At 26.8% G+C, this 27,123-nt stretch overlaps 1 protein-coding gene across 7 annotated transcripts in view; it reads right to left on the reverse strand.

The window, feature by feature from the left end:
- Positions 1–27,123, reverse strand: part of LOC107450046 (octopamine receptor beta-2R) — a 163,291-nt gene that overhangs the window by 70,608 nt on the left and 65,560 nt on the right. For 5 of the 7 annotated variants that reach the window (XM_071177561.1, XM_071177563.1, XM_043042874.2 and 2 more), the window contains one exon: positions 2,741–2,775. The gene's annotated coding sequence lies outside the window, so the exon portion shown is untranslated. Of the gene's footprint in view, positions 1–2,740; positions 2,776–4,816; positions 4,837–23,197; positions 23,705–27,123 lie in introns of those variants that run through there. The other 2 variants (XM_071177562.1, XM_071177564.1) reach the window with 2 other exon arrangements.

Raw genomic sequence — 27,123 nt, forward strand, 5'->3', positions numbered from 1 at the left:
AACATTAGGAGGTTCGTCACCTGCATACATCCCACTAGTTTATTTCAAAATTGGCGAGTCACACTTCCCTAGTTTCCCTTGTTAGTTTTATTACACACATCTTTTAAACAATGTACATCAAAACGGGTGATATTGTTTAAATGTCGAGTACTTAAATTTTTAATGAACGAGAATTTTTTAAACATACTTAACTTTCAAAATCATTGAACAAAAACTTTAAAATTTATCCCACGTTTGTTTAGACGTTTTAAGAGGTTAGATTGTGTGAATAAAATCTCTTTAAGTCAATTTTCTTTAAGATTTTCTTAAATCTCCTTCATCGACAATAACTATGTTAGAAAAAATTGTTTCATGTTAAAAATAATGATTCATGCTTAGAAAGGAAATTCCGTGTTCGGTATGAGATTTTAAGATAACATGAATAATGACATAAACGAAACTTTTTCCTTACTCGTTTTTATATTTTGAAATTTTTAGAATAAATTCTTAAAATAGTTTCACTGAAAACTAATTTAAAAATCAACGATGTTTGTAGATTAGTGTTTTTTTTTTGTTTTAATAATCTTCTGAGGAATTTATATCCTTAAATCAATTACAACTCGAACCAAAATTGGGCGAAATATCAATCAAAAGACGTTTGATTATGAAAATTATACATAAAATTGAGTCTTAAGGGAAAAAAAAGAAATATTTGATATATTTGGACGGCAGTTATGATTTATGTTAATCCTCTGGCATAACATTTTGAAGAAGTTTTTGAAAACGTAAAGATTTTTTTCATAATAAAAAAAGCGTAAAAAAGCGTAACAAAAAAAATAAATTTGTCAAATATCAGGAAAAATATCTTTGTTTATGAGAACTGTACGAAAAATTCCGCTTAAAAATAATTTGATGACCGGACGGGCAGTTAAGATTAATATCAATCATCTGGCATAACAATTTTATAAAGCTTTTGAAAATGTAAAGATTTTCTCCACATTACTTGCTTTAAAACAATGTTACTAAACAAATAAATTACCAGAGTTTAATTTAAATTTAAATCAAATATATAAATTCATAACTAATGAAAATTTGCAAAATGTGAAGAGAAATGGATGAAATACAAATAATTATAAGTATGAAGTCATTTGCCCACATCCAAAATAATCAGAATTTAAAATTTTATAATTAATTTTAAATATAAGAAAAACGGTTTGAAGATCACTCAATTTATAAATCTACTTAATAATTTCAAGTAAAAGGAAGACAATTAATTAATATAGCGGAAAATCGAACAGCATATCTTATATTCCTGAAATATTTCGTTATGCAGATTTTTCTTTAACGTGCTTTATATACATAAGAAAAAGAATAATGAAATACGTAAACTCCAAAAAAATATAAAACTGTATGAAGAAAATCATTGTTTTGATCATATATGCAATGTTTCATAAAAATAAAATGCTGAATCAGAATTAAAAACCTTGCTTAACGATCAGTAATTGCTACCGACTTTTATAAACATGTATAAATTAATTTTCAAAAGCCATTTCAAAAATTGTTTTTCATATCTTGCTTTATACATATATATATTTATTTCAATGGTTTTTATCAAGAGAACTATGGATTGTAAAACCATGTATTAAACATTAAAAGGAATTCTAGTAATAAATAATGCGAAAAAGGGAGCAGCATATCTTATATTTTCGAGATATTTCCTGATACAGGTTTTTTCGTTAGCGCGCTTAATCTATATATACATAAGAAAAAAATTAAACAAGTAAACGTCAGAAAATATAAAACTGTACTTAGAAAATCATTTTTCTTTGATCATGTACGCAACGATTCTAAAATGCTGAATGCGAAACCTTGCTTAACTATCAATAATTGCTATGAATTTTTTTTAACAATATAAAAATTAATTTTCATAAGACATTTCAAGAATTGTTCTCCCATCTCTTTCCATAAATATGCAGTTGTATCAGAGGTTTTTATGAAGAGAATTAGGGATTTTAAATCTTTTTATTAAGCATTTAAAAGAATTCCATCAAAAAATAATGTAGAAATAGAGCAGCTAATCTTATTTTTCTGAATTTTTCATTATGCAAATTTTTTCTTTAACGTGCTTAATATGTATATGCTTAAGAAAAAAGCTATCGCAGCATGTAAACGTTAAAAATTTAACACTTTATGAAGAAAATCATTGTTTTTGTTCATACATGCAACCATTTATAAAAAAAATACTGAATCAGAATTGAAAACATTGCTTAACGATCAGTAATTACTACCGACTTTTTTAACAATGTATAAATTAATCTTCAAAAGACATTTCAAGAATTGTTCTCGTATTTTTCTTTATAAATATATAGTCATCTTAATGGTCTTTATGAAGAGAATTACAGAGTTACGATGTCTATTAACAGCGCCCTCGTTTTATCTCAGCCCCATCAATATTGATTAAGACAAACATTTATATCCAGAATTGGCATCAGAAAAGAAGCTCGAGACTTTCGCATTCCTGAAGTCTGGCATTGAAATTTGGCACACTCACATTTTAACGACCTTGATGTGATCTCGGCGCCAAATATTACGAAGCGTAAAAAAGGCATTAAAAAGTGAATTTATGTGTTTACTGGAAAGCATTTTTGACATAAACATTACTCTTTACCAAATCTTTAACTATTCTAACCAGAAAAAAATATTTATTTAAATTCGACATAAATATCTTAGATTTAAAAAGGGGTAGAGATATCACACTTACTTAAATGAAATTTGTTTCTTGATGTTTAAGCATATCTGAAAGGAAAATAAAATTTATGTTAGTAAAATGTTTTTTAAAGACAGTTTTAAATGTCGATAAATATACATTTTTATCTCATAGATATTCACTCATATCTTAACTTTAAAAACCACTTTTTCGTTGCTTGAAAAACAAACAGTTTTATGACAAAAGTAAATTTTGCTGTTACAATTAGGTATTAATAGGTATTGAAACAACTGAAATTGTTAACCGGTGATATTGTCATTTTATTACAATCTATGTAATAACTCGTTATAGCATTTTTAACATATTATAAAACTTTGCATTTTTAAAAATACTTAAACTTGCTTAAGTTTGTCGCGGGAGTTTAAAATCTGAAATTGGATTTGCTCCCAAAGCTGCAGATATTTAATTTTTGTGGAAAAGCGTTATATATAACTGTAAGTGCTATATATGCTATAATGTTATGCGTGAATGTTATATTATTCGTAAATATTGTGACAAATTTCTAGGGGAGTAAGGGTGCATCATCAGGATTAAAATTGCATAGGTTCCCAAGCACGAAAACGTCGTCTTACGCGGCACTTATCTACCATGAATTGCTCTGATGCACATAAGGAAACAGTTCATAACAGAATATCGCCTATAGTGGCGTATTATAAATTTTCCAGACATAGATTCCTATGCAATTTCAATCATGATGATGTGCCATAACTTTCGAAACATGCCTCCTAAGCATATTTAACTTGCACATTTCAGCAAAAATTAGACTAAAATGTCCTTTTTTTAAAAAGAAAAATTGTAATTTGGAGAAAGAAACTGATTGCTGATTTGAAATCAGTGATCTGTTAAAATATCTCATGTAAAAAAAATTTCCCGTGTTATTAATTTTGCACTTTAAAACGCTTTTGAAACACGATACTAAGTAATGTCAAAGTTTATTAAAGACTTTTTAGCTTGCTGTAACATTGTTTGTGCAAAAACTATACCCTATTGTATTTCTATTTTAGTAAAGAAATTTTGGAGGTGCAATAAATAAAAGAGATTTTCTTAATTTTGGTTTTCAACATTTTCTGTTTTAAGCCTAACAGTAATTTTATTTTGCGTCTATTAGGTTGCCTCTATCTGTTTTTCTTTGTTCTTTTTTTTAAAAAAAAGATCATAAATCACGTAATTTTTAAGATTCAAGATTCGAGATTCGGCTCAAGATTCCAAATGTAGGGGAGAGGGGGGCACATGTGAACAAATTTTTTTATTTCTTCACTTTTCGAAAAATATCATCAATTTTTCATAGTAAAAAAGTCCATATGTATAAATAGTATTTTCTTTGTCTTGTGGAATTTTTTGAGATTTTTCAATAAAATTGTTCTTTATTTTATAATATTTTAGAAAAATGACTTCAATTGTTCACATGTGCCCCTATTGGGGGCACATGTGAACAGGCCTGGGGCACATATGAACAAGATTAAAAACACAAAGCAATCATCATATTTCAAAGAGAAAAAATCTTTAATATAACAGATATAGATACGCATTATACTGAGGGGATTGTAGCTTACTATGTGAATTTAAATTGTACAACAGTACTGTCAATAAGAAAATAATTTTTCAGCTGTACAATAATTTATCCGTAATTGGGTTTTTCGCAACTTCATGTTCCACGGGTGTTGTAATGGGCTTTTTTCTTTCTTCTCTAATACTCCTTCATGCTTTTTTTTTTCATTTTTTCTATCTTTTCATTTGTAGCTTTAACAATTCTATTTTCTCAGGTGTATCAGTTAATATGCGTGATGCGCGATCAACCATTTAATTAAAAAAAATTTTTAATGGAAAAATTAATAAATTAATTATGGAAAATTAAATAATGATAATTTTAAATGCATACATATTTTTTAAACTTATAATATCATGAGGATAATAATCTTAATACTATGTAGGGGCACTTGTGAACTGTTCACATCTGCCCCAGATGTTTTGTTCACAAGTGCCCCCATCATCCTTCTTAAACCTAACTTGTATTAAGATTAGTACAAGTTAATACAATAATTGAAATTACAATAATTGTCATAAACTTACCTGAATGTTCATATAATGATCTGCAATAGTTAATTTTAATTTATTAGTTGATTTATGTTATGCTTTCACTTGGAGAAGCGATCGATTATAATATATGCAATACCTGCTGATACAAAGAAATTGTCAGAATAGACCAACAAAATGTCTCATTGTTCTGAAAGTTTTTCAGAGAGGTAGGACTAGTACTGCCATCAATTGAAAATTTTTCGAGATTTTTTATTTCAAATCATATTGGTAAAACATACCATGTTCACATGTGCCCCCTGTTCACATGTGCCCCCTTCTCCCCTACTCTCTTATAAGTTTTAAAACTTTAAAAATATTCAGAGTTAGAGCATCACTTTAAGTTTGAAACAGAAGAGTTGACAATATAGATCTTAACTAGATGAAAAATGATTTAAGCCATGCTTTAGTCATTAAAACTCATCATTTTCAAGACAAATTTGCGAATTGAACTCCATAAAAATTAGAAAACAAGAGAGAAGTTTACCTTATTATATATTTATGAAATTGTAATGAACTCCATTAAATTTAACTTGAAGTAGAACTGAAATTTTTCCATTCTTTATAAATAAAAATATTTATTGCTAAACAAAAAAGTCATTAAAAACATGTCACACTGTTTTTTTCATTACTTCAAAAATAAAACAAAAAGAAAAATAATCATTTTCAGAACTGTTTGCCTCTGATAGTATATGCTCGAACAACCACGTTTTATTTAACAAAAATAGATTCTTATTTTTTAATATTCTTAACAAAATGAAAATAAAATGAAACTGCAATTCAAAAGAAGCGCAAGATAAACATTTAATCAAAAAATCTCCCTTTTCACGATTCCGCACTTCTCCAGTTAAATGAAAAACGTTTGACTTTGGCCAAGTTAAAATTAGTTCTCTCCCGGCTAAAAGACACAGAAATAGATGTCGCCAAAAATACTCCCAACATGTTTAACAAAATTACACCTGCCGTTGGGATAACATTATTCAATGCATTTTGTGCAACGTCTCGTAAAGCCACTTTTACGAGATGCGTTTACAGATACAATGGATGTGGTCAAAATTTATGCGACAAATAACAAGCGTCTCTGAAGTTGACTCGCTGTCAAGTACCATCTTCGTTTACAAGAGACCAGGGGATCGCTTCATGTTTATAAACCATGAAGACGATCGCGTAATACCTCGATTCGGAGTTTTTGTTATGGAAGAAAAGATCTAGAGAACGATTTGTTATATGTTGAAGGAATTGATATGGAAGATAAGACTTGTCAACGGTTTCTGTAACTTGAATAAATAAGGTGGTATGTTAAAAAAGAAGCAATTGTTATATTTCTGTTTAAAGCTTTTTGAAGGAAATTCGTAGCATAGCATGTTTTTGAAGAGAAGGATGTTTGATATTGTGGAAATTATTTTATAAAATCTTTAAATTAAAAAACAAAAAAAACAAACAAACAATATTTTAAATTTAGTGCGAGTGTCAATATAACCCACTGTTAGAATTTGAATCTAAAATTATGATAAAATCACCGGCTGCAGTCTGTCCATCCAATTAGTCTGTACATTCATTGCAGTTAAACCATCCAATCCATTGCATAAAAACCATTCAATTGCAGTCTGTCCATCCATTTTTGTTACTTTTACGGTTTTGAAACCATTCACAACTATTATGGTTATAACACCATGCAACTGTATTTTCACCATTTACAAGAGACATGGTTTCAAAACCGTAGAAAAAAGAATTTAGCATTTAACTGGACGTTGGAGTTAGGCTTTTCGTTAAGTAAAGGAATTGGAGAGTGCAGGATATTATAAACTCTTCAAGTGTTGTAGATAATGGAGGAAATATTGTTCTGTGGGTCATGAGACTGACAAATTAGCCTTATCGCCTATATCATTAACGCAACAGGAAGAAATTAAATGACTTCATTTGATGGGCTTAGCTGGGTGCGATAAAATTCTGGTTGATTAATCGTATTAAGTGAAAGCAGTTAATAAATGATTTTTTCACAGTTAAAAGTTTGAATACCATGTTATGTATTGTTATTTGACAGTTTTGTTTGAATACGGTAAAAAGACAATTAAATAAATTGTTATTTAATCATTTTGTCTGAGAAATTTCCAGCAGTGCATGATTAAAATCAATATTACTCATCAACTAGTTTTTAAGGAATTATTAGCTGAACAAATTTTTTTTGAGTTTAATCCACTGACGGTTCCTCAGGTAAAAGAATTTATTTTAAGAGGCAGTCTTCTCCCAGGGCTAAAGAGAATAGAAGGGCTAGTTCACTCCGCTCTTAGAGCTGAAGCTACGATTTCCCTCCTCATGACGTCACTGTGTCCACAGATCTCGGAGATCGCAAGCAAAGATATTATGATAACTTTGTATCTTTCTCTTTGTAAAAATAAGTTAGACTTTTTCTGGTTATTAGCTTTCAAACTTTACGTAATTAACACATTATTTCCGTTCATAAACATAGTTCAAAAAAACTTTCTTGGCCATTATATTAAACAAAATACCATTTTAAACTTATAAAAATGTTTTACTAGTTGTCGAAAATGACACTATAAATACTTTATTTTAAAAAGTTCAGTTTTAACTTTAATTATTAAGAAAAATGAAAGCATAAATCAACACTTTTTTTTATCTACATATTCCTTTATAACAATAAGTTGAGTAAAATTTAGAATTCCTGATTTTAAAATATGCCGTTAATAGCAATTTGCTCATACTTAATCATTAGGAAACATCAACCTTAAACGCTAATTACTGAAGCAAAATAATTATTTAGGTTCATAATGATATATCATCATTTTACAATTGTTTATAGATATTTAAATTTACGATGATATAATTTATAGATATTTAAGAGAACATAATTTTTAAAAAAAATCATAAATATTTAGAATAACTACATTAAAAAATATGTTATGAAATTAGGAGAATTCCAACTATATACTATATATTTTATTTATACTTTTTATTTACATTTTAATTTTCTTTGACTTTATCCATTTTTTAATTTTTTTCACCCGCCTTTCTTTTTGAAGTAACGAGGCGGTTTCTATTTAGATAATGAATTTTTATAAAAGCTCTTAACAACAGAATAAACGCATTGCTGTTTTATATTAACTGTGTCATTTCTAAATCCATTCTTTGCATAGTTGTTCATTTACTTTAGGGAACACGAGGAAAATTATATTTTTTCCTTTTGTTTTTCTATCAAAAATTTTTCAAGTTGCAATCGCGCAAACTAGCATTTCAATAATAGTTTTAAATTCTTGTAAATTCACTGCAAAAACTGAGGAAAGTCTGAAAATAACAGAGAATTCACTGAAAATAACAAATGTCTTAGAATATCTCGCAAAAAGAAATGCTCCAATATTAGTTAGAGCTAGTAAGGCCGAACGCTCCTTTCTTGAAGTAAAAGTGCGAGCTTCGCGCCAAAGTGACGTCACTAGAGAAAATTGGAGGATTGGCGCGGCGAGAGCTACTTCAAAGGAGTGAACCAGCCCTTCTATTCTCTTTAGCCCTGGTCTTTTCCGCATAGCAAAACCGGTTTTCCATGCTATTAGATAGGTAAGTAATGTAAAGAGGAGAAACATTCTCCAAATTTCTCTCCTCTGCTAAATCGCCAGTAGATAAAATATAGCATTTAAGGAATTTCTGTGCTGATGAAGTAAAAAGAAATTGTTTATAATCGAATATCGTGTTTATAGAAATGTAATAAGCTTGAACATATTACGTTTTTTTTTCACACCATACGAATAAAAGTCATTTCTAAAGTTCTTCGAAATTACATAAAACATATTAATGAAAAGTTGTGTTTGAATCTTTCAGTCGGCGACATAATAAATAAGTTTTAAATTGTCCGTATAAATAGTGAATATTTGTATTAAATTACAATTAAAAATAAGGGTTGCTCATGAATAGTTACAGACGAAACATTTATAATAGTAATTTCAACATAAATAAATACATGTTATTATTTTAAATATGTCGTTTTAATTTTAAAATTGCTTTAATCGAAAATCATTTTCATTAGTTTTTGATATTTTATTCACGTTTAAAAAATTAGGTTCGGATTATATGAGAATATAAAGCTTTCTACACTAAGTCATGCAAATAATTTATCTAAATTATAAAAATTTTAATACCATACCTTAAATTATATCTTACAATACCATATCGTAAAATAATGTCGGTAATTAATTGTTACAAGTGTCTTTCTCATTAATAGTAGCAAAGCACTCAAATATATGAAGCAATATATGAATACAAATATATATGCAACACATAAAGACCGTAGTAAAAAATGTAATAAGGGAAATTATTATCTTGTGTTTAAATGAAATTATAATCTTGTGTTTAAATGCATACTATTTTAAGCTCCATTTTTAGAACTTAATATTTTTACTAGGTTATTAAAAGTGACAGTTTTAATGAGCAAAATTTGCTTTGAAATTTACATTATATTTTATGAACCGATTTTATATCATATTTTATGAATTTATATTATATTTTATGAACCTGAAGTTCAAGATTTAGATAAATGCCATTTTCGCCCTTCTTCCAGTAAGTTCTTCCAATGCTTTTGAAACAGTTGAGGGACCAGTTAGTTTAAAAACTTCAGCGAGCCGAAATGTTTAGAGTATTATCATAGTTCTCTAGATGGATGGGTTTTTTTTAATTTCAAAAAAAGTCATTGGTGTGCCCCTTCTTTCTGTTTCTTTTTGTTCACCACCTTGTTACTGTCATTACTTCTCTTGCAAGATCACCTTTGCAACTTTTGGAATTTGGACCCGATTCAAAAAAACAAGTCAATCACCTGACAGAGTAAGAAATCATAGAAAAAAAGGAGAAGGGAAAAAACCCTTTACTACTAGCAATATATGTAACTCATTGTTTCTGACCAAGTAAATTCAAATGTCTGAGTCAGAACTTATAAACGAGACTAAATACTCAGGAAGCAAATGAATATTTTTTGCTGCAATAAGATTTTTGTTTGATATTATTGCCTGAGTAAGAATATAAAAACGGTACTGAGTACTTAAGAAGGAACCGCATGTATTTTACATTAAATTTTTTTTAATATTATTGTCAGATTAAGAATTTTGAAACGGGACTGTATACTCAAAAAGAAACAGTATAGTTTCTACGAAAATTAGATTTTTTTTATATTATTACGGGAGTAAGAATTAAAAAAAAAAAGGGAACTAAATACTCGAGAAGCAAAAACATGCTTTTTACGATATTTTTTTAAAAATATTATTGCCGGAGTTAGAACTTAAGAACTGGACTTAAGAAAAAAATGCATGTTTTTTACTATAATAGAAATTTTTGATAAACAAATTTTGTAATGCCTTTATTATTAAAAAATACGAATTCTTTTCTCATGCTAGTAGAAGTAACAATGAAATATAGTCTCGAAAGTACAATTAAAATAATGAGTTCTCGTTAATCGACCAACAACTGTCAAAAACATAATTAAATTTACTGGTTAGTTTGTTGCGTAATATATTATTCTTACGAAGCGTTCCACAGATCTAGTTTACTTCACATTAAACTTAAAGGCATAGACAATCAAAAACTGTCAAAATTTTAACTGGGAATGAAATTATCATAAAAGGAAGAAATTTAGTTGTAATATAGTAGTATGAAATTTAATTACATTGAAATTATAAACAATTAAATTTTTCATTAAATTAAAAAAATGCCTTAATATAAGAAATCAATATCGTCTAATTCCAAATAATCAAGATAACAAGCAAGTATAAAGTGCAATAATTACGTAATAATACATAGGCAGGGAAAGTTACTTTACACTACAATTTCACACTTTTATACTTAATGCACATTTCTGTTTATTTTAATTCAACATAAGGTATAGTTTCTTGTCGAAGTAAATATCTCACTATACTATTGCAATATTAATGAAGTTACTTTTCATTGCAATGTCAAATTTGTATAATTAATGCTCATTTGTATATTTTTTATGTAAAATATAGTTTCTGGTCGAAGTAAATATCTCCCTATACTATTGCAATATTAATGAAGTTACTTTTCATTGCAATGCCAAATTTGTATAATTAATGCACATTTGTATATTTTTTATATAAAATATAGTTTCTTGTCGAAGTAAATATCTCACTATACTATTGCAATATTAATGAAGTTACTTTTCATTGCAATGTCAAATTTGTATAATTAATGCTCATTTGTATATTTTTTATGTAAAATATAGTTTCGTGTCGAAGTAAATATATCACTATACTATTGCAATATTAATGAAGTTACTTTTCATTGCAATGTCAAATTTGTATAATTAATGCACATTTGTATTTAATGTAACATAAAGTATAGTCTCTTGCAGTAAATATTTCACGATACAAATCATGAGTATTTTTAAGTTGGATGCAAACCTAATGTTAAGTATGTATTTTTAAGTTGGATGCAAACTTAATATAATCTGATGGTTTTTGTTTTATTGAGTTTAAAAAAATTGAATGCGCAGTGTTTTATTTTATATTAGATATGTAATTTTTGTTGTATGCTACCGGTTGTGTAGTTTCTCCCACTTAATAGAGAATTTTTTCCTTTTGTAATATTCTAAGATTCTATACAAAAATTACTTATTTCGACTTAAAACCTTATTTTATTTTGCCTTTTTAATATGATCAAGTTCTATCCCTATAAAGTTCTATCCTAAAATTCAAATACCCTTGCAAAAATACAAAATACTTGCAAGCAAAACCCTTAAAGTATTTTGTAATTGTCAAATATTTTAAATAGAAAAAAAGACATTAAGTTTCACAAATCATTGATAAGCAATACGGGATTGAAAACAATAAAGCCTCTTTGGGTGTATGAAGTGACACAAAGGAGTTTAAAATCGTATATTAGATGCATATTTTATATTTTAAACGGCAATAAGACAAGTTTGACAATCGCCTTTATCAATAGTAATTTGCCTTATTACAGTAGCGAATTTGCTTTTTTTTTAACTTCTTTGAATTTTTACTTATTATTTTATATATTATTATTAGTAGTAATTAATATTATTAATAATTAATAATATTAATAATTTATTACATTATTATTATAATTATTATATACTAGCCACTCTCATTATGCATATGTTCTGACTTTTTTTAATTAATGCTAAAAATATATATTTAGGGCTTTGATTTTGAAATAATCCATAAATAAAAAGGAAATTTATATAATTTACAATCATTAGAAGTATGCGTTTTTATTGTTGTTAAAAGAATTTTCGGAAATGAACAAAATGTGACTTGTAATTTTCCCAAAAAGCTATTCGGTTAAATTTATAGAAAATAATTGATCTCCCCTTTAAGTTGGTTTTACATAAAAAATCATAAAATTGCTTTCAAAAACTAAATCTATTTTCTCATTCAAGACTATCAAAAACGGGACAACTCAAATGTCTAAAGTATAAACTTCGAGATTTGTTAAATTTATGCCGCACACACATATATATATATATATANTATATATATATATATATATATATATTTAGAGTTCTGATTTCGAAATATTCTATAAATAAAAAGAAAACCTGTAGAATTTACCCTTACTTAAAATATTTCTTTTTATTTCTGTTTGAAGACATTTCGAATATGATCAAACTAAATGTGACTTGTCATTTCCTCTATAAGCTATTCAATTAAATTCATACAGAATCATTGATCTCCCCTTTTTTTTAAGTTGACGTACATAAAAAATCACAAAATTGTTTTCAAAAACTAAATCTATTTTCTCAATCAAGACTAACAAAACGGGACAACTCAAATGTCTAAAGTACAAACTTCGAGATTTGTTGAATTTATGCCAAATATATTCCCGAAAGAGTAAAAAAAAAAGAAAATAAGATAGCTCATAATATTTTTAGTTTGGAAAGCGGAACGACTTGTTTTTGCTGCCATGGAAATAGATCACGAATTCTCATTTTCTACTTCGATCAAAATGGAGGAGGAAGGAAATGAATTCAGTAGGGAAGAAGAAAAAAAGAAATATTCGAAAGACCTCCCATTTTTCTATTAAAAGCATTGTTTAGTAAAATCTTTTTTTTTTAAGTTCTCCCGAATTTTCCTGCCTGTTTGTAAAATGAGAAATGATTTGAACCCAGAAGCAATTTACTCTTTTGAACGCAATGCGACATTTCTCAAAATGAGATCCGTTCAGTATCAACAAACGCTTTTAGATACGAGTTAGGTTTCGAACATTGTTTATGAATCAGCGAATTCAGCAATACTTGCACGGTTATGAAGCGGCGCTTCGGTAATATCGGTACGCACGATGAAAATCTTGTATTGTTAAAGTACTATTTGTTTTGAGATTGAAACATGAAGTGCGTGATGATATGTCTGCGTGATGAAGCTTTGTAAATAAACACACACAATATCGTGAATCATGCCCTTCGAAACAAAAATGTTATTTATAGCTGTTGATGTGAATCTACGTCAGATAAGAATATTAATAAAAAAAACTTTCACGTGTTGAATTAAAATCCATTGAAAAAATATTCATAGCTGAAGTTGACGTAAATGGAATGTGAAGATTTATATCAAACGTATAGCAGATTTTAAAAAACATTATTATTTTCGATAATAAGGGTTTTATAGAAGGAGAAAACACTAAGAATAATAGTTTTGAAAAAAACATTATTTATTGAACATTTTTTTTCACCTGGAAAAAAATAAGCAAAGCGCAATTCAAAAAGATAATTTATATTGTTCAAATTTTATATGAATTATTTTTAAATTATTTTTGAATTAAAACTTTGTCTACGTAAAAAAAGTGATTATTAATGTAAATCTTCGTCAGATAAAAATGCTCAGAAAAAAATTTCGCCTGTTGAATTAAAATCAAGTGAAAAAGTATTCATAGCTGAAGTTGACGTAAATGGGATGTGAAGGTTTATATCAAACGCAAGGAAAATAAAAAAAAACTATTAAATTGTTATATTGTTCTAAACAAAACTATTATATTGTTCAAATTTTACATGAATTATTTTTAAATTATTTTTTAATTAAAACTTTATCTACGTAAAAAAAAGTGATTTATAACTGTTGATGTGAATCTTCCTCAGATAAAAATGCTCATAAAAAATTTCTCGTGTTGAATTAAAAACATGTGAAAAAGTATTCATAGCTGAAGTTGACGTAAATGGGATGCGAAACTTTATATCAAACGCAAAGAAAATTAAAAAAAAAAACTATTAACTTCAATAATAACTGTTTTGTTAACGGAGAAATACTGAGAATAATAATTTTAAAAAAACATTGTTTCATAAACTTCTTTTTTCACCTGAAAATAAATAAACAAAACTCAATTAAAAATATAAACTATAATATTAAAATTTCATGTGAATTATTTTAAAATTATTTTTTCATTAAAAAGTTCAAAATTTATTTGTGTAGTTCGAGGCAATTTAGTGAGCAGAAAAAATATCTAATAAAATAACCGTAACTGTATGTAAATGACGTTTCTAGTGTGAAAAATAATTATTATTTTGGTTTAATGAAATCAAAATATTTTAAAATTAATACTTAAACCATTCATTAGGAAATTTTTCCCTTCATATTTTAACAGAAATTCTGGCTTTCGAATTATAGTTCGTATTTCCACAAATTTAGTGAAAAATAGAAAACTGAACGGTACATTTTCAACCAAATAACTGGTTTGAATGTCGCTCTCTAGAGTATCATGATAAAATTACCAAATTTTACCACATTTATCAAATTCTAACCTATATTATAAAGATGTATTTTATTGCTAATTTTAACATCATTACCAAAGTTTTTGGTAAAAATTAACGAGCTTTCCGGTGTTTTGGTGTAAAAACATGGTAAAGCTTATCACATTCGGATAGTTTTGATCATACGTTTTATTACAGTGTGATAAGTACACTTTTTTCAAAAGTGGAATTTGTTTTGCATTAAATTGTTCCTTACAGTTTCTAGAAGGGTTCATTTTAAACTTTTTAAATTTAAGGTAAGCTTGTCTTATTGCTATATTGCCTTAAGCTGTTTACGTATAATAAATTTTTACATCCCAACACTGAAATTACACAGAGTTTTATTGTTATATTGTTCTAAGATGTTAACGTATCATAGTTTTTACCTCCTGATATTAGAATGAAATTATATACTCCAGAAAAACTTAAATTATGGAAGGATTTTTACATATTAAGTTTTACTCTAAATTATTGAATGTAAAAAACTGCAAATAAGGAAAGATTTTGTACTAGATTTTCCATAGTTTGGCAAGTAAACAGATATAGAGTAAGAAATAAATTGAAAATACTTCTGTTTTGTAGTTTGTGAAATATTATTAATTCTTATGTTGTTATGCAACTTACCTTTCTAATTAAATGGACGTGGTAAAATAATTGATATTAATGAACTGTATGTGAACTGTATCATATTAGTGAACTGTATCATATTGTGTGCTGTCACTCCATGATTCTGTTATACATGTATATAGTAATTTGCATTTCAGCTGCCTATTCGAAATATATAAGGACTAATTTGACTCCCAACATATATTGGTATTACACTACTGAGTCGTATAATAGAAATCTTTATCCGATTTAATTTGGTATCGCATCAATTTACTGAAATCTGAATAATCAATTTACTGAAATCTGAATAATCAATTTACTGAAATTATTAATATCTTTTCGAAACTTCATATCATACAGTGCACTGTCACCCCATGTTTCTATTATATATGGAAATGGTAGTTCGCATTTCAGCTGTCTCTTCGAAATATAAAACGAAAGATTTGAAGATATTGGCATTACACTTATTGAGTTGAATAGTAGAAATATTTATCTGGTTTAATTTGGTACCACATAAATTTACGGAAATCTGAATCATCAATTTACTGAAATTATTAATATATTTTCAAAACTTCATATCATATAGTGCGCTGTCACCCCATGCTTCTTTTGTACATGTAAATAGTAGTTCGCATTTCAGCAGTCCATTCGAAATACATAAGGACTAATTTGGCATCAAAACGATATTAGTATTACACTACTGAGTTGAACGATAGAAATTTTTATCTGATTTATTTTGTATAATTAAAACTTGCTTTCTTTAAAGTCATAACAAATTTATTCTTTATTATTCGTGTTACAGGACAAAATTACATTAATATTATATTACAAATATCACAGTTTCTTTGGGTTTCATAGTTTTCATGATAAATTTAAAATTCAAGTAAAATTATCCGCAATTATTAAGGAATGGTTTTAATGTTTTGAAATATTCAAACTTTCAATATTTAAATAATTATAGTGAAATAAAAAGCGAATGTATGCATATGCTTCTCGCATTACTGAGGAAAATTAAAATAATTTTATTACAAATAACTTTAGTTAAACATCAGAGTTTTTCTGGATTTTATATTTTCTTATAAACCAAAAATTAAGTCAGAGTAAAAATATTTGTATTATTAATTATTGGTTTAAAATATTTTAACACGAATTATCAAATAAAACAATTATTAATATAATAATTATCAAATAAATCCGGTATAAATACATGCGCCTCACGCACTGCAGGGAATATTGCAGATTCAGACGCATTCTATTGCATATAACGTTTAGCTAAATATCAGAGTTTCTTTGAATTTTATATTTTTTTATACAAAAAATTAAATCTGGACAAAAATAATTGATATTAATTTATTAATTATCAAATAAATCCGGTATGAATACACGTGCCTCACTCATTGCAGGGAATATTACAGATTCAGACGCATTCCATTACAGATAAAGTTTAGCTAAATATCAGAGTTTCTTTGAATTTTATATTTTTTTATACAAAAAATTAAATCTGGACAAAAATAATTGATATTAATTTATTAATTATCAAATAAATCCGGTATGAATACACGTGCCTCACTCATTGCAGGGAATATTACAGATTCAGACGCATTCCATTACAGATAAAGTTTAGCTAAATATCAGAGTTTCTTTGAATTTTATATTTTTTTATACAAAAAATTAAATCTGGACAAAAATAATTGATATTAATTTATTAATTATCAAATAAATCCGGTATGAATACACGTGCCTCACTCATTGCAGGGAATATTACAGATTCAGACGCATTCCATTACAGATAAAGTTTAGCTAAATATCAGAGTTTCTTTGAATTTTATATTTTTTTATACAAAAAATTAAATCTGGACAAAAATAATTGATATTAATTTAATAATTATCAAATAAATCCGGTATGAATACACGCGCCGTACGCATTGCAGGGAATATTACAGATTCAGACGCATTCTATTGCAGATAAAGTTTAGCTAAATATCAGAGTTTCTTTGAATTTTATATTTTTTTATACAAGAAATTAAATCTGGACAAAAGTAATTGATATTAATTTAAAAATTATCAAATAAATCAGACGCATTTTATTACAGATAACGTTTAGCTAAATATCAGAGTTACTTTGAGTTTTATATTTTTTTATACAAAAAATTAAATCTGGACAAAAATAATTGCAATAATAAATTATTGGTTTTAAATATTTTAACTTTGTACAATTAAACATTTATTATCACACAGAAAAAAAAAATTACCGAAAATTTAGAACAATATGTATTCTTTTACATTGTTTACTCTGCTTACTTTCAAAACACGATCTTGCAACATATAGCAAAAAAGACAACCACTAAAAATAATTAATCAGCATTTTCCAAAAATTTATTTTCGCTCCAAGCATCGCGTCTTTTTCTATTTGGATCTTACGAGAAATGAAAAATGTTATTTATAGTCAAGAGTTTTCCACTCAAGGGAATCCTTGTTTTAAGATTTTACGATCGCGTCTACGTGCTTTCAAATTAACCGTTTCAAGTTCGTTGGATATTTAGTAACTGATACTTACTGAGATGATAAATTGGAGCGATATTCATTGTGTATTTTTAATGTTAAAGCCCTTGTATTAGTGTCGTTCCTACTCTAAGTGTTGGATCTTAAGCATAGTTGTTTTAAGTAAGATTTATGACATTGTATGGAATTTGTCTTTTTTTATCTTGTTAATCAATGAAGAAGAAGCTTTTAATTTAGTTTGGAATAATCTTAAGTAAGGTTACGAGTTTTTCTGGTCAACAATCAAAACATGTAACAATATATATAGTTTTTAATTGGCCATGTTCTATGATCTTCAAGTTTGAGCTTATGTTCTTGAAATCTTCCTCTATTTTGTTTTTCATAAACTTTGTTATTGTCTAGTATCAGCGGGTACCATGTCTAGTATCCAGTGGCAGTAAGATTTATGACATTGTATGGAATTTGTCTTTTTTTATCTTGTTAATCCATGAAGAAGAAGCTTTTAATTTAGTTTGGAATAATCTTAAGTAAGGTTACGAGTTTTTCTGGTCAACAATCAAAACATGTAACAATATATATAGTTTTTAATTGGCCATGTTCTATGATCTTCAAGTTTGAGCTTATGTTCTTGAAGTCTTCCTCTATTTTGTTTTTCATAAACTTTGTTATTGTCTAGTATCAGCGGGTACCATGTCTAGTATCCAGTGGCAGTAAGATTTATGTAAGTAAGATTTATGACATTGTATGGAATTTGTCTTTTTTTATCTTGTTAATCAATGAAGAAGGAGCTTTTAATTTAGTTTGGAATAATCTTAAGTAAGGTTACGAGTTTTTCTGGTCAACAAACAAAACATGTAACAATATATATATTTTTTAATTGGTCATGTTACACGATCTTCAAGTTTGAGCTTATCTTCTTGAAGTCATCCTCTATTTCGTTTTTCATAAACTTAGTTATTGTCTAGTATCCGTGGGTACCGTGTCTAGTATCCAGTGGCGGCTTGAAGCCCACCCAGCTTCAGATCGATGAGTACCAGCTTGTCTGAGAAGTAAAGGCGGCCTGTACACAATGCAAGCGACATTTACATGAAATTGTGGAGCGTTATCCTCCATGAACCTCTTGGCCCACAACAGGCTGTTTCGGGAATGCTTTTTTGTTGTTGTCGCTTGATATGTTGTGTAGAAAAAATGACGATTTATAGCCTTCAAATTATTTCGCAATATATTTTTGATTTTTATGTAAACAATGTAAAATTGCATGTTGTATTAACAGTTGTATTAACAGTTGTTCTCTAATTATTTTTAATATTATGTATGTTTTCGTTATATTTTGTACAGTATTTTCTAGCTATGAGTGACTATTTCAAAAATGTTTGGTTTGAATGTCTTAGCAAACTTGTCATATAATGTCTGTTTCAATTTTAAATGGAAGGGATTGTATAAGTCATAAAAAACTTTGTTACGAATGTTTTACAATGATTTATCACATCAAATATTCAATTCGAAACCACTGAACTTGATCGGAGAAAGTTCAGTTCAGCTTTTATCAAGAGGAAAATTTTGTTTTTGTTATATTGGAGATCTTGTTGGAAATGTTGTTCTCTAAAATGGTATATTCACTATTCCCTCTGGGTAAAGTAAGGTGTAAACAAATTAAGTAAGATTTATGACAATGTATTGAAATTTTCTTTTTTTTCTTGTTAATTGATGGGTGAATAAGAATATGCTAATTTTTTTTTAATAATCGTAAAGAAGATTATGAATTTGTCTTGAGTAATATATTTAAACGTGTTAGAAATGATGTTCTCTAGAATTGTATATTTGAAATATACAATCCATGTAAAGTAACGTGTAAACATATTATGATTAATTCTATCATTTATGCAGGTGTAAGCGATCACGTCTCAAATTAACATTTTCAAGCTCGTTGAATATTAAGTAATTGATACTTACCGAGATAAAAAATTGCAGCGATATTTGTTGTGCACTTTATTGTAAAAACCCTTTATTAGTGTCACTTTTACTCAAAGTGTTCCATTGTTGTATTACAATATTGGACAGTGTATGGAATTTGCCAGTTTTTTCTTGTTTATTGATGGTTTAACACGAATTTTTCAATTTAGATTGAAATAATCTTAAGGAAAGTAACGAGTTTGGTCAGAATGGTATAATTGACATGTGTGGGAACAATTCACTCTACATAAAGTAACAGGTAAACAAATTATGATTAATTCTATAGTCCATGTAAGATAGACGATCGCATCTACATGCTCTCAAATTAACCATTTATAAATTCGTTTTCAGTAACTGATACTTTCTGAAGTGATACACTGGATTGATATTCGTTGTGTTTTTTAGATGTTAACACCCTTGTAACAGTGTCATTTCTGTTGCATCATAAGCATACTTGTATTAAGTAAGATTTATGACTTTGTAATGAATTTGTCTTTTATTTCTTGTTAATTGATGGGAGAATAGGAATCTTTTAATTTAGTTTGAAAGAATCTTAAAGAAGGAAATGGTTTTGTCTATAACGATATATTTGCAAGCGTTAATTTCATACACTTTATGCAAAGCAACTTGTAAATAAATTATGATTAATGTCACCGTCTACGCAATATTCTTTTAATGAGCCATGATTTAATACACACTCTATACGAAGTAACTTTTTAACCTCCCTTTAAAAAGGGAACGTATTAAAAATGATGGTTTTTTGCACGGTTTGTTCGAATTTTATTTAACTAGTTATAATTAATTCAACACTATATACAAAGTAACTTTTTAAATTTTATTTGCAATAACTAAAGCATGATTAATGATAAATGGTGATCGAATGCGTATGAAACAAATTATTTTCTTTAATTATTAATTATTAAAATTATTTTTAAATTTTGTGAAAATAAAGACGAGAAAAGTGAATCCCTGAAAAAAGTAAGTTTTCAGGGATTATTTGCTTTCAAAATTTTACAGTTTAGAAAGTATTGGTTAAATTTTTTGATCTAATTTCGCACAAGTGGGGTATGTAATTAAGTAATGCAAAATATACAAATTAGTCAATTATTTTTTCATTTTAAAACCTCGAAGGTAAATCTACAGCATACTCAATTAAAATCGTTTATATTAAACAGTATTTATAATGAAGAGCTACCATGCAATACATCTTAGTCGAGGAAATACACATTTTTAATTACGTAGAATTGCTTGAATTTTTTGTAATTGAACTGAAATTTTATTTTCTTGAAATGAGCAGTAGTAATATAATGAAAGCGACAGTGGTCAGTGCTTTTCTGAAATTGATTATAAGACATAACATCGTATTTTAACTTAACAAAGATGTTTCGAAAGATAAATGATATTTTCCTAAGTTTATTTCTTAATATTTTAACATAATTTAAGGGTAAAGGAGGAAATTTTAAAGTTTAAGTATATCGTACGAACATCTTTTCACTTATTAGGTAGACGCGTTTATTGCTGTTATATTTATTGCACGTGTTCTACATTAATGAGCGTATCAATTTCAGATTCAGAATTCAATTAGGTACATTTTTTGCATTGTAAGGAGTAACAAAAAATATGGTTAAATTATAGTACTGTATGGGAATGAAATATCTGGTAACAAAAATACAATTTTCATTAAAAAAACCATAATATATGGTGTGCAAACAATTAATTTGACATTTTTGACATTTTTTCCATTTATATGGAAACAATTTTTCGGAAATTCTCGTTTTTAAAATTATAGTTCGTATTACCAGTTATTAAAAAATACAAACCTATAACAGAAATTATCCAAATAAATAGATTTTATGGCATGCTTGAAGGTATCGTAGTAAAATTACGAAATGTTACCTCCTTTATCGCATTTTATCACATAATATAAAACCCATATTATATTGGTAATTTTAATAAAATCTTTTCTAAAGAGCTTCAGTAAAAATTACGGAGTTTTCAAATATTCTAATAGTTTCAACCATAATTTTTTTCTCGGTGTACTTGTTAGTAATTATTAAATGTTAAAGGGTAATATTAAAATTTATAAAATTAAGATTAATATTATGCAAATATTAATTTACGTATTTTTATCAACAGAAGTGTTAAAGAGTAAGCAACAATAATAATTTTTCAATATCAAAATTTTACCAAGAGATAAAGATTTAATAGAAATTTTACATAAATAAGTACTCTAGTTAATAGATATTTTTAATTTTAAGTCAGAGAGAAAAAATTTAAATTGCTACATAAACTATTGGTTACTATCTAATTAAAATAGTAATTTTAAAACTCAGTTAATAATATTTCACAAAATTAACTTTAGATAAAAAGCATATATGGGAGCGCAGAATATTTTTCAGAATGAATATTTAATGAACATTAAAAAAAATCAGATGCATTTTTTTCCTTTTGAAAAAATTTTTTCCAAGTTTCTTTGCATAAATCAAGAAACAAAGCAAGAAAATGAAAATCCTTACCTTTTAAAATAATTATTTCAAAAACAAATATTATTGAATGCAAAAAATCTATGCATAAAAAATTTTTTTTGAAAGAGCTATAACAATTTAAAAAAAATTTTTTTCTTCAAGTAGCGTTTGTTATAATTAAAAAATTTTCTTCTATAAGATTTTAATATTTTTTTAAGACTTACGTAGAATTTAATGCTTTGAAAAATTATGAAATTATCTATTAATTTAAAAATTATCTTCTGGAAGTCATGGATCCTAACACCATAGACACCAAAAAACATTTATACAACATTCACGAAAACATTTAACATAACTATTATAAAAACATAAGTAGCTAGTTTCGATTTTTATGATAAATCAATTTATTTTTAAGATCAGTTATTAGCCCTCTCTCTCTCTGAACGAAAAATCAAATGATACTATAAAAACAATGATCCCTAACTTAATCAATGTGAAACATCAATTCATATTTGCGAAAACATCAATTAATCTCACGATCTCTACAAAATATTACATCAAAGCGTAAAGAGGCGTGTCTGAATGAGAGATATTTTCTTTTTTCTTAAGTTTCTGTAAATTGAAAAAGCTAGTTTTGAAAGAGAAGGTTGTACTGCGTAGTTTATTTTAGTAAAAAGGAAATATTGATAACGTTTTACAAAATTCATAAACTTATTTTATTCAACGTAAAGCAATAAACATAATAAACATCTATAGTAACCATTTCAATAACCAGACAATAGTTACAAGAATTTCTAGACTTAGACTGCTTATTTTCATAAATTTCTTTTTAAATCGTAACTAAAAATTAAGTTATATTTATTTGCATACATATACATTCCTTTATATTACTTTCTGTCTCAATTTTCACATTATTTTTCTCAACAACTTTTGTATATAAACTTAATTTACGGATGCAACATTTCATTTCACTTTATTTCAAATTTACTAACAATTGTTTTTAATTATTAAAATATTATTCTAACTATATAAATTATTTAAAAAATATTAATTCACTTGTCGAAATCCGATGCGAATGTGAATAAAAAAAATCTGCAGCAATTAAGTGGATTAAAATTTTATTTTTCAAGAAGAGACAAATTTCAGACAGTGTATTTGAAACGAATTAGTAATATTTACGTAATTTTTTATCTCCTCCATAATATTTTAAACATTTTAGAAATAAGTAAAGATTCAAAACAGGAAAAGCAAAGAAAATTGCATGTCAAAACATAACTAAATTAACAGAATTCCGAGACAACTTACACAAAGAATTAATGTAGCAAACATATATTCTTCACGATTTCACTTATTTATTTTCTTTAGAAGTCATGCAAAAAGAAAAATCATATTACGAAGTTAAAAGTCGAAAATCACCATGGAAAACAGGTCGTAATTGCATACTGCACAAGCTGTCTTTTTTTCTATTTTTCCTGAAGTTTTTCCGCTTTTCAAATTATTTCTTTTTAGTTTGTGGTGTAATTTTCTCTTTCTTTCTATCTGATTCAGAAGAATCACGTGTCAAGGCGTAATTGGATCCGCCGAATGGCTTTGAAAAGCACAATGAACCTATTAAGACAGTAGGATTATTTGTGACGTCACTCTCGTTAAGTTACGCACCTAAGGATTATAAAAGGTAACTAAAAAAAGAAATTTTTTTCCCTGCAAAGTTACTTGATGGATTAGGGTTACTTTGAATAGTTCAAAAAATGACTTTTTTAAGGATTTAAACTATGAACTTATTTACTTAAAATACTTAGTCACTAACATAGAAATTATTCTATTAATCCATTTTTATTATAAAATATTATACCATAATTTTTACAGTAATATATATTTAATTCGAGTGATTCAGTGATTTTACGGTGATCATTACTGCACAAATTACGGTATATCAGATTTTTTCAACCGTAACATGTTTTTCGGTGGAAATAGATTTTTCGCTAAAAAGTTCCGGTATTCTGAGTACCGGAACTTTATAGCGTAATTTGATCCTGCATTTGTTTATTGTGTAATCAATACAATCGCATAAAATATTTGCTCACACAAAAAATTTATAATCATACCTATGAAACTAAAATCATCATAACAATATGATTTATAAAAATAATTTAGGAGAAAAACAATTATATTATGTATTATCTTTTGTAAATTGATTCTTAAAAGACAATATACAAAATATTAATAAGCTTTTAATTTTACTGAATTTCAAGAAACTGCCAAGTCGTAAACAATCATTTACTTAAATCCCGGGATAAAATACAACTTCTCTTAACCAATAACCAATACAGCATTTAAAAGAACAATTGTTTTCTCTTTCTATTGGCTGTTTTATTACAGAGGGCGAATTTTATTAAATTTTATTTGCTTTACTAAATTTTACGCTTTATTAAATTCAGTTTAACATCGATATTTAATATCAGTACAATCACCAATGTTATAAGTAATTTTATTAAATCGTTTCTCTGTTCAAGCTGTGCAGAATTGTGCATTCCTGTATAAAAAATAAATTGCAAGATAATATGATGCAATTTGGCAATGTAGTACGGTTGCAGCAAATTTGAGCGATATTACGATTTACCATTGGATTTAACGATACTATAGAAATTTTACGATTCGAAAGTTTCAAATAATGCTGCTAAATATTGCTAAATCATATTTCTATAAATTATATAGTAATACAATAATTTAAAAATGAAATTTTTATTTTTATCTTGATATAAGAAAATTTTCAATACAACGTTATAGTCATTGTTAAAATTGTATAATTATTATTAATATTTTACATTAAGCACTAATATCTTTGTCGACAGTACAGTATTTTTATCATAATTGCTGAAGTATAATTAACGTTGATATTAGAATAGCATTCACTGCAAAAATGATTTCCCGAAGTTAAGCAAAATTGTATCAAAATTGCTTCAAAACATGTTTTCTCGGAACGATTTAAAAACTCCATGTACTCATTATTGAGCAATAGAGACATGTTTAAAACAGAAATAACATACACATTGAAACAGCACATTTAAAAATTTTTCTTGACTCGATAATGAGTATATGGGTCTTTAAAACTCAACAATACCTGTTTTTGGAGCTCTTTTGACACAATTTAACTCATATTTTGATAAAACTCCTTTTAACAGTGTCTTAACAATATCTTAACAATAATGCAAAACAATATTGTTATAATACCAAACAAATATGGCACAATTCCTTCTGAGAATACATAGTACAGTTTATGAAAATGAAGCTTTACATAAATGTAAAATCGAAAGGTATTATTTCTTCAAAAGTAGTCATTGAAAACAAATTTCCCAAAATTTTTTTAAATTAGGTTTACTAAAATTTTTACAATTTAGTTAAATTGTTGCTGAGTGAAAATTGTGTTTGAAAAGTTATAGTTAAGGTAAGTATTTTATGATATTTACCAAGTAAAATTTTTTATTCAGTTGAAAAAAATGTGACTCACTTTACTATAGCATTGCATTGAAACTATTGTTCATTGATATCTACTCTTGAATTATATTGATTAGTTAAACAAAATTGAAAAAAGTAGGAATTAAATGCCAAATTATTCTGGAATTACTTTAACAAATTTTTAACCTGAAAAACTACATATCAACATAATTTTTTGAGCACATTAATGTTGTATCATACGATCCTAACTACATGCATTTAAAAAAAAATAGTATTTTTATTAAAGTTTAAATTTACATTTAAAAAAAATAAATGTTTTTATGTAATAAGTAAAAAGTACAATCAGTTACTAATAACCAGAAAATATACTTAATCCAATCACACACAAATTAAATATCTTTTCATTCAAAGATTGGAGATATGAAAATTATACAGTAGAAGCAGTTACATTTCGGTTGAAACAATAGTTAATAAAATTAATTTCATTGTTTACAAACTATAATGATGGCAAAAAATTTCAATGAATTCAGTTGTCGAAAGATAAAAAAAAATTATAAAACCGGTTTCAAAATATTTTTTTAATATACAATATATCCTATGCTTTTTAAGCATCCGGATAAATCCACCTGTGGTAACAAGGAAATTCCAACATTCCCTCGTTATTTATATGACATATTAATTGCATAATTACAGCATGTCAAAACTTTTATGACTCTTCATAGTTCATTTAATTGGTTTTCGTCAATGCAAATCATCTCTAATATGTCAAGATAACTTATCAAAGATAGATATTCACGATAGCTTTTCTACAATGTTTAAAAAAGAAACTTATTTTTCGACCTGAAGTGAAGTCAAAAGTCAAAATTATCAAGTAGATTTCATAATGCTGCTTAGGTTTTTTCTATTTTATAACAGAAGAAATTTTGATGCAAATGACTTCAAAATTGTTTAAGGTGCAAAGGTAAATGGGGTATATTTTATGACACACTAGGGAATATTTCTGTAAAATTACTGTATCGAATGGTAATGACATTTCTGGTAAAAAATGAAGCATAATCTTGCTTTTTTTTCTTGGTAAAAAAGACAAACATTATTCTAGTAATAAAAACCGTTCACATAATGACGGTTTATCAGAATTTCTGGTTTTCAAACTTATTTTTCTCTTTAGGACACAGTCATTGAAAAACGCGAAACTAAAAAGTAAATTTAAGCGAATGAATGGTTTTTATACTATACTCTTAGGTATCATGAGGAAATTAATTAATTTTTTTTACATTTGCCAAATTTTATTATATATTATAAAACTATATTTTATTGCGAATTTTACCAAATGTGATAATTTTACCAAAGCGAGTCGGTATAAATTACCGATTTTTTTAGTGTTTCCCTAAAAGCAAGAAACTCGGTAAATTATACATATTTTGTTAGTTTTAACCACATTTTTATTTCTCAGTATGCATCTGAAAAAAATTGAGCAACGCATTAGGTAGTAATGCAAAATTGTTTGCTATTTACATTGCCTTTTTATTTTTCGTTTAAGCCCCCTCCAAAATAAAAAATTAAAACTACGG

The sequence above is a fragment of the Parasteatoda tepidariorum genome, chromosome 2 (assembly GCF_043381705.1).
Source record: "Parasteatoda tepidariorum isolate YZ-2023 chromosome 2, CAS_Ptep_4.0, whole genome shotgun sequence".
In the NCBI taxonomy this organism is placed as follows: domain Eukaryota; kingdom Metazoa; phylum Arthropoda; class Arachnida; order Araneae; family Theridiidae; genus Parasteatoda; species Parasteatoda tepidariorum.